Raw genomic sequence first — 6,195 nt, forward strand, 5'->3', positions numbered from 1 at the left:
TATCACTTGTGTAGCAATAAAATAATAGGATTTCCTTTCCTTTGCCGCCTTGTTTTGGCTATTACCTCTTTTAAAAAATTGTTGACATCCTTTTGGGGTATAAGAGTTAGATAACAAATCTGAAAGTATATAATTTATGTTTCAGAATAAAAAAAGAATATGAAATTTGCTGCTGGTTAAATTGTTCATGAAGCCCTGCAACTGGAAACCTAAGTCCAAGTGGTCACTTAAAAGCCGTTATACTATTTATTCAACAAATTGTTTTAGGGCACTTAGTATAAGTTAGGTACTATGCTAGATGTAGGAGTTACAAAGATGAATAAAACAAATTCTTGTATTAGAAGAGCTTACAGTCCAGCAGAGGAGACAAATGATCACTGACAAAAAACAAAGCTACTAACTCTGTCAGAGTGTTCACCCCTGGCAAAAGGAAGTGACATAACAGTTGCTAGACACAGGGAAAGTGTAGCCACGAGCAACTGGGTGCCAATAAATAGCCAGTCTGATCTAAATTACCTGAGATTGATTTTGGGGGGATTATAATTTCAAACTCACAGAAAAGTTGCAATAGTAGTACAAGAACTCCAGTTTACCTTTCATACTTATTTGCAAGTATGTTGGAGATGTTGTGCCCAGCTACTCCTAAATACTTTAGTGCATGTTTTCTTTTTCTAAAAAAAAAATTATTTCCATAGGTTTTTAGGAGACAGGTAGTATTTGATTACATGAGGAAGTTCTTTAGTGGTAATGTGTGAGATTTTGGTGCACACATCACCTGAGTAGTATACACTGAACCCAATTTGCAGTCTTTTATCCCTTACCCCTCTCGCACCCTTCCCTCTGATTCCCCAAAGTCCATTCTATCATTCTTATGCCTTTGCACCATAGCTTAGCTCCCTTTTATGAGTGAGAACATACAATGCTTGGTTTTCCATTCCTGAGTGACTTCACTTAGAATAAGTGTCTCCAGTCCCATCCACATTGCTGCGAACACCATTAATTTGCTCCTTTCTAGGGCTGAGTAGTATACATACACAATTTTATCCACTCGTTGACTGATGGGCATTTGGGCTGGTTCTATATTTTTGCAGTTGTGAATTGTGCTGCTATAAACATGTGTGTGCAAGTATTTTTTTGTAGCGTGTTTTTCTAAAAAGGAAGAAAATTCCCCTACCTAACCACCATGGAATTTAAGTCAGAAAGTTTATCATTGATACAATACCATTATCCAGTCCATGGTCTATTTTCAAATTTTATCTCAATGTCTTTTATAGCACTTTGCTTCCATACCCTGCTCCAATCCAGGTTCATGCATTTAGATGTCATTCTGCTTTTTTTTTTTAAGTCTTTGTTAACCCAGGGTAATTCCTCAGTCTTTCTGTCTTTCTTGACCCTAAACACTTTGAGAATTCCAGGCCAGTTATATTGTAGAATGCCCTTCAATTTGGATGTGCGTGACGTTTCTCATTATGATATTCACGGCACAAATTTTTAGCAGGAATAAATGGTTGATTTAAAATCCCAGAATAGCTGCCTCTACCCACGTCTCCCTCACTTTGACCTGACACTGTGCACAATTGGGAAGCTTTTGAGGTTTCCTGGCAAAATCCAGACTTTTATCTGCTTTCTCCTATGATCTCTAATTTAGCCATCAGAATTGCTAAAATCCTGAGGAGAATGTCTGCTTCTTGGGGAGTTTACACTCAGCAGAAAGCTTACGCTAATTAAAAACTCATTCCTAATGTGTGTCCCTCCCCACCCCAATACCCCAGGGATTAGTACCTGCTTCATTATTATTGCAATGAATAAATTATTCATCAGGATGGCTAAATGGCTTACAGAGATAAATAACACGACAGGAGTGTAATACAGATATTCCCCTTTTCTAAATAAGTAGCACTTGTAACTCAACCTGTAAGACTGCACTTCTTTCTAGAGAGGAAGAGTCCTCTAAATGGTATCTGAAGAGCAAGAGCTTTAAACAGGCCCTTGTCCAAAAGAGTTCAAGGCCTCAGTGATGCCTAGAGTTCTCATTGTGCCAGTTCAGTCCCTGCTCCCTCACTCTGGTATATCCAAGTCTACCACGAAGTGGAAGGAGGAGGATGTGTGGGCGAAGAGTGGGTGGAGAAGACTTCCAAGAATTGGAAACTATGCAGACTAGCAGCCGGTAGTTAATTAGTTTTAGTTCTGAAATGACCCCTTTGTGCAGCTTGTCCTTCCTGAGAAAGAAGTTAAAATGCTGCCGTGGCTGCTTTTTAGCAGTATAGTGATTAAAACAATTAATTCCAGGGCCTAAATAAGATGGCTCTACTTATTTGGTTGAGGAAAGAGTGATCCTCCTTCATTTTCTTTTTCTCCCCTCCTACTCACTGAACATCATATCAAAAAATGAGCAAATTCCTACATTTTACTTCCTATTCCTATAGAAGCTATTTAGAGGGAGGAATGATCATTAAAGGAGATTCTAGAATCTAAAGTTATCTGTTTTTTCTGAAATTGGGAAGCAAGCTTGAGATGTTACTAGCATAGCTCAGACACAGTTGATAAAAGTAGCTAACATCTATTGTGCATTTAGCATGTGCTGGGCCATAGCTTAAGTGCTTTTCATGGTTTGTCTCATTTAATCATCACTATGATCTATGAGTTGAGTAGTGTCATGATTACGAGCATGTATGTCCAGTTTTTCAGATGAATAAGCTGGTGCTGAGAAAGGTGAAGGGACTGGGCCAAGGTGAGTTAGAATGGAGGCAGGATTTAACCACAGGTAGTCTGGCCCAGAGCCTATTGCTCAACCACTGTGCTATCTGCCTTCCAGCTTTCATTTGCCCACAGTCTAGTGGGTGTCATAAAAGTACTAAGAGAAGAAGATGAATCCAGACTGGAAGTGGTTGGGCTCCTTGCTAGGCCAGGAGCCTCACCAGTTGGAGACCCTGGACCCCCTGGACAAGCTTGCTGCAGGTGAAGAAAAAAATCCAGCCCTGCTCAGCATGGAGTGAGAAGGTGACCAGGTGGTTGTGGCAGTTGAGCTCAGCGTGACCGTCACCCATAGCAATGAGCAGCATTATCTTCATGTTACCTGCAGCAGGACAGCGGTGAACCAATTGCCCAAGACCTGACCCAGGTTGTTGGGAGAGATCACAGGGGTTCCACTGTGTTTTCAGAAACCCATATTTAAGGGAACATCTCTGAAGAAAATGGAGATACTTTTGTCAGCATTTGGAATACAAAATGGTTGCCAAGTCATGTTAATTGGGAAAAAGAACAGTCTCAGAGGCAGAGGTTGGACTAAATAGATTAAAAGATTTGGAGAAGCCTATGAAGAAAGCTGACAAACTGTAAGAGTTGAATAAATAGCTAACTGGACTCCAGCAAGGTTTTCTGGCCAAAGATTTGCAAACTGAAGCTCTCTGCAAACTTGACAGGAGAGGAAAAGCCACAACTAGTTTATGAAGATCTTGGAAGATCCTGATCTTGAAACTGATCCTGCCAGAAAATTTCAAAGACAGTAGATTAAAAAGGAAAGGTTTGGTAAAAACAAGTTCAGGTGTTCGTAGCTGAGTGTGGTACAGTGGAGCTGAACATCTGCCAGGAGACCCAGCAGCTGCAGTCTACAAACTTGGCCCTGGCCGAGTAAGGTGTAGCAGAAAGAGGCTGTGCTGCCCTGAAGGAGAGTACCACCAGCTCTGCCCACTCTGGAGAAGAATTTACCTGATTTCTTCTAGGGACAATTGGCCTATTGCCAATTTTCCTACTACTACCTCGGTTTTCAGTGAAAAACTATTGTCCTTATGATCTTCGGTAAGGCACCTGTCTGTTTTCTCATTGTGTTTCTGTGGCTGTGTGGTCCAGCAGCCTACCTTTTCTAGAGAGGGCCTCCCCTGCTAAGTCTTCCCAGCTATCTGACCTTCTGATGCGTTCTTTGGGCTGGTGAGATCTCTCTTTTGTCCTGAGCTAATTCTAGGTTTATAGGCCACACTGGTCTTCAGATACACAAGAGCTTTTTTGCTCTTGTGATCGCACAGTCCCATAGATGTAAAACCAGTATCACTAGGAGGTTGCATCTATCGTCAGGAATGTTGAGAATGGCTTAGAACAGGTGTTTGGCACACAGTAGTCCAAGTATCCCTCATTGTGACCTAATGCCAGAACATCAGGCTGGGTTACTGGTTTATAGAGATTGTTCTTACCTCTTAGTGATCTGACTAGCCACAAGACATAAAATATCAGGGAGCCATTCCTGGGATGAAGCCTATGGTCAATGCATGCACTTCCTTGCCCCAAGACAATCTTCAGAAGGTTAGAACCCAGTGTTGACTGAATCTGTGTTTGAAACTAGGCAGAGCAATGGCTTAGGAAGGGCAAAGTCAGGGAGCCACAATGAGTAAAGCAGGCTAGTGGTAAAGCCAACTATAAACTTCCCAGGATTAATATGTGCTTCCTTCAAAGGCATTCCTGTTAACAATACCCTTCTGAGGTCTGTATTTCCTTCAAGGCCATTCATGTCCATTTTGTGGACTCCCCTGCAACATTACTGTTATTAAAAATTTTGAGAACAGGTATGGTGGATAGTACATTCCTGTAGTCCCAGGTGCTTGGGTGGCTGAGGCGGGAGGATTGCTTGATCCCAGGAGTTTGAGTGTAGTCAGGACAACATAGTGAGACCCCATCTCTAAGCAATTAATAAGTTAACAAATAAATAAAAACAGTTTGAATGCCCATCATCAAGCAGAAGAGTCTTTTGTTTTCATTTTGATTATTTGGAAAAACCATTCTGTGGTTCTAGGCGTAATTTATGTTTAACAGAGTAGCCACAACATATAAGAAGAAGTTACTTTGGTCTGGACACTGTTCTAAGTTTTTAAATATATATTTACCATTTAATCCTCACATAACCTAAGAAGTAGACGGGTATTATCCCTGTTTTGGAGGTCAGGAAACTGAGAATGCTTAGGTAATTTGCTCAAGGTCAGACAGACAGTATGTGGAAAAGCCAGGGTACAAAGCTGGGCAGTTTGGTTTCAGAGCCACTGTTGTTATGCTCTGCTGTACTACCTCTCAACCAACATAGGGCTACATGCTCCCATTCTCTTATTTTCTCTCTATTCCTCTCCCTATACCTTTATCTTCCATGTTAGTCTTTCTACTTCCTCTCTGGACCTCTCTAGTTCACTTTCCACAGAGCACTCTGAGTGATCTTAAAGTACAAATCTTATCATATCAGTCCCCTGCTCAGAAACTTCCAATAGCTCACTACTTCTCTTAGGATAAAGGCCAAAGTCCTTACCTACACCTTCTACCATCTCATCTCGAGCCCCTCTCCTGTTTGTTCTCTGTTTTCAGCCACTCTGGTCTTCTTTCAGGTCCTCATATGCACTGTGCCCTCTCCTATCCAGAGGTCTTTGCACATGCTTCTACTTCTGCTTGGACAGCTCCTCACCATCCTTCCTCCACCCTTACCCCTTTTGTACATAACTCTTATTCATCCTTCAGAATGTAACTCAAAATCCCTTCCATGGAGACCTCACCTACTGCCTTAAGACCATATCAGGCTCCCAGATAGGATCCTCTCATGGCTACCCATAACTTTTCTTTCACAGCATTCATTATAGTCCCTGATAGCTTATTTGTGGAATTGTCTGGTTAGTATTCGCCTTTAACACTAGACTGTATGTTCCTTAGGTTAAGGAGCCTTTGTCTTGTTAACAGCAGTATTTCAAGTACATTGTCTTGTATATAGTAGGACCTCAATAAATATTTGGAGAACAAAACAAATAAAAAAGACAAATCCATGCCAAATGACTGGATTGAGTTGATCAGGGAAAACTTCATAGAAGGTGGATTGGAGCTAGGCTGAAAAGTAGGCCAGGCTTGATTTGATGAAGGAGGCTAGGAAAAGCGTTACAGGTGAGGGGAACCACAGGAGCTTTACAGGTCCTGGGAACAGCAACTGAGCAGTTTGACTATGGCGGAGAGCTCTTGCAGTTGTTTGCAGGAGACCTTTATCACACTTCCAAAAAAGAGAGAAAACTTCCACTCTAGTCCATGAGAAATAGTAGGGTGAATGTGAAGAACTCTCAGAGCCTGATGACTATTGGTGCATATCAATAGTCAGAGCACAGGAGCACTGCAATGACAAGGTGATGGGCCTGCCAAGCCTTCCCCACTTCCCTTGGCCTGCCAGCATTCCCCTGAGTT

General features: G+C 41.7%; 1 pseudogene; it reads left to right on the plus strand.

The window, feature by feature from the left end:
- Positions 1-2,867: 2,867 nt before the first annotated feature.
- LOC116539025 lies at positions 2,868-4,605 on the plus strand (annotated as a pseudogene).
- The last annotated feature ends 1,590 nt before the right edge of the window (positions 4,606-6,195 follow it).

Source organism: Sapajus apella, unplaced genomic scaffold (genome assembly GCF_009761245.1).
Source record: "Sapajus apella isolate SASKATOON/1434 unplaced genomic scaffold, GSC_monkey_1.0 scaffold125, whole genome shotgun sequence".
NCBI lineage: Eukaryota > Metazoa > Chordata > Mammalia > Primates > Cebidae > Sapajus > Sapajus apella.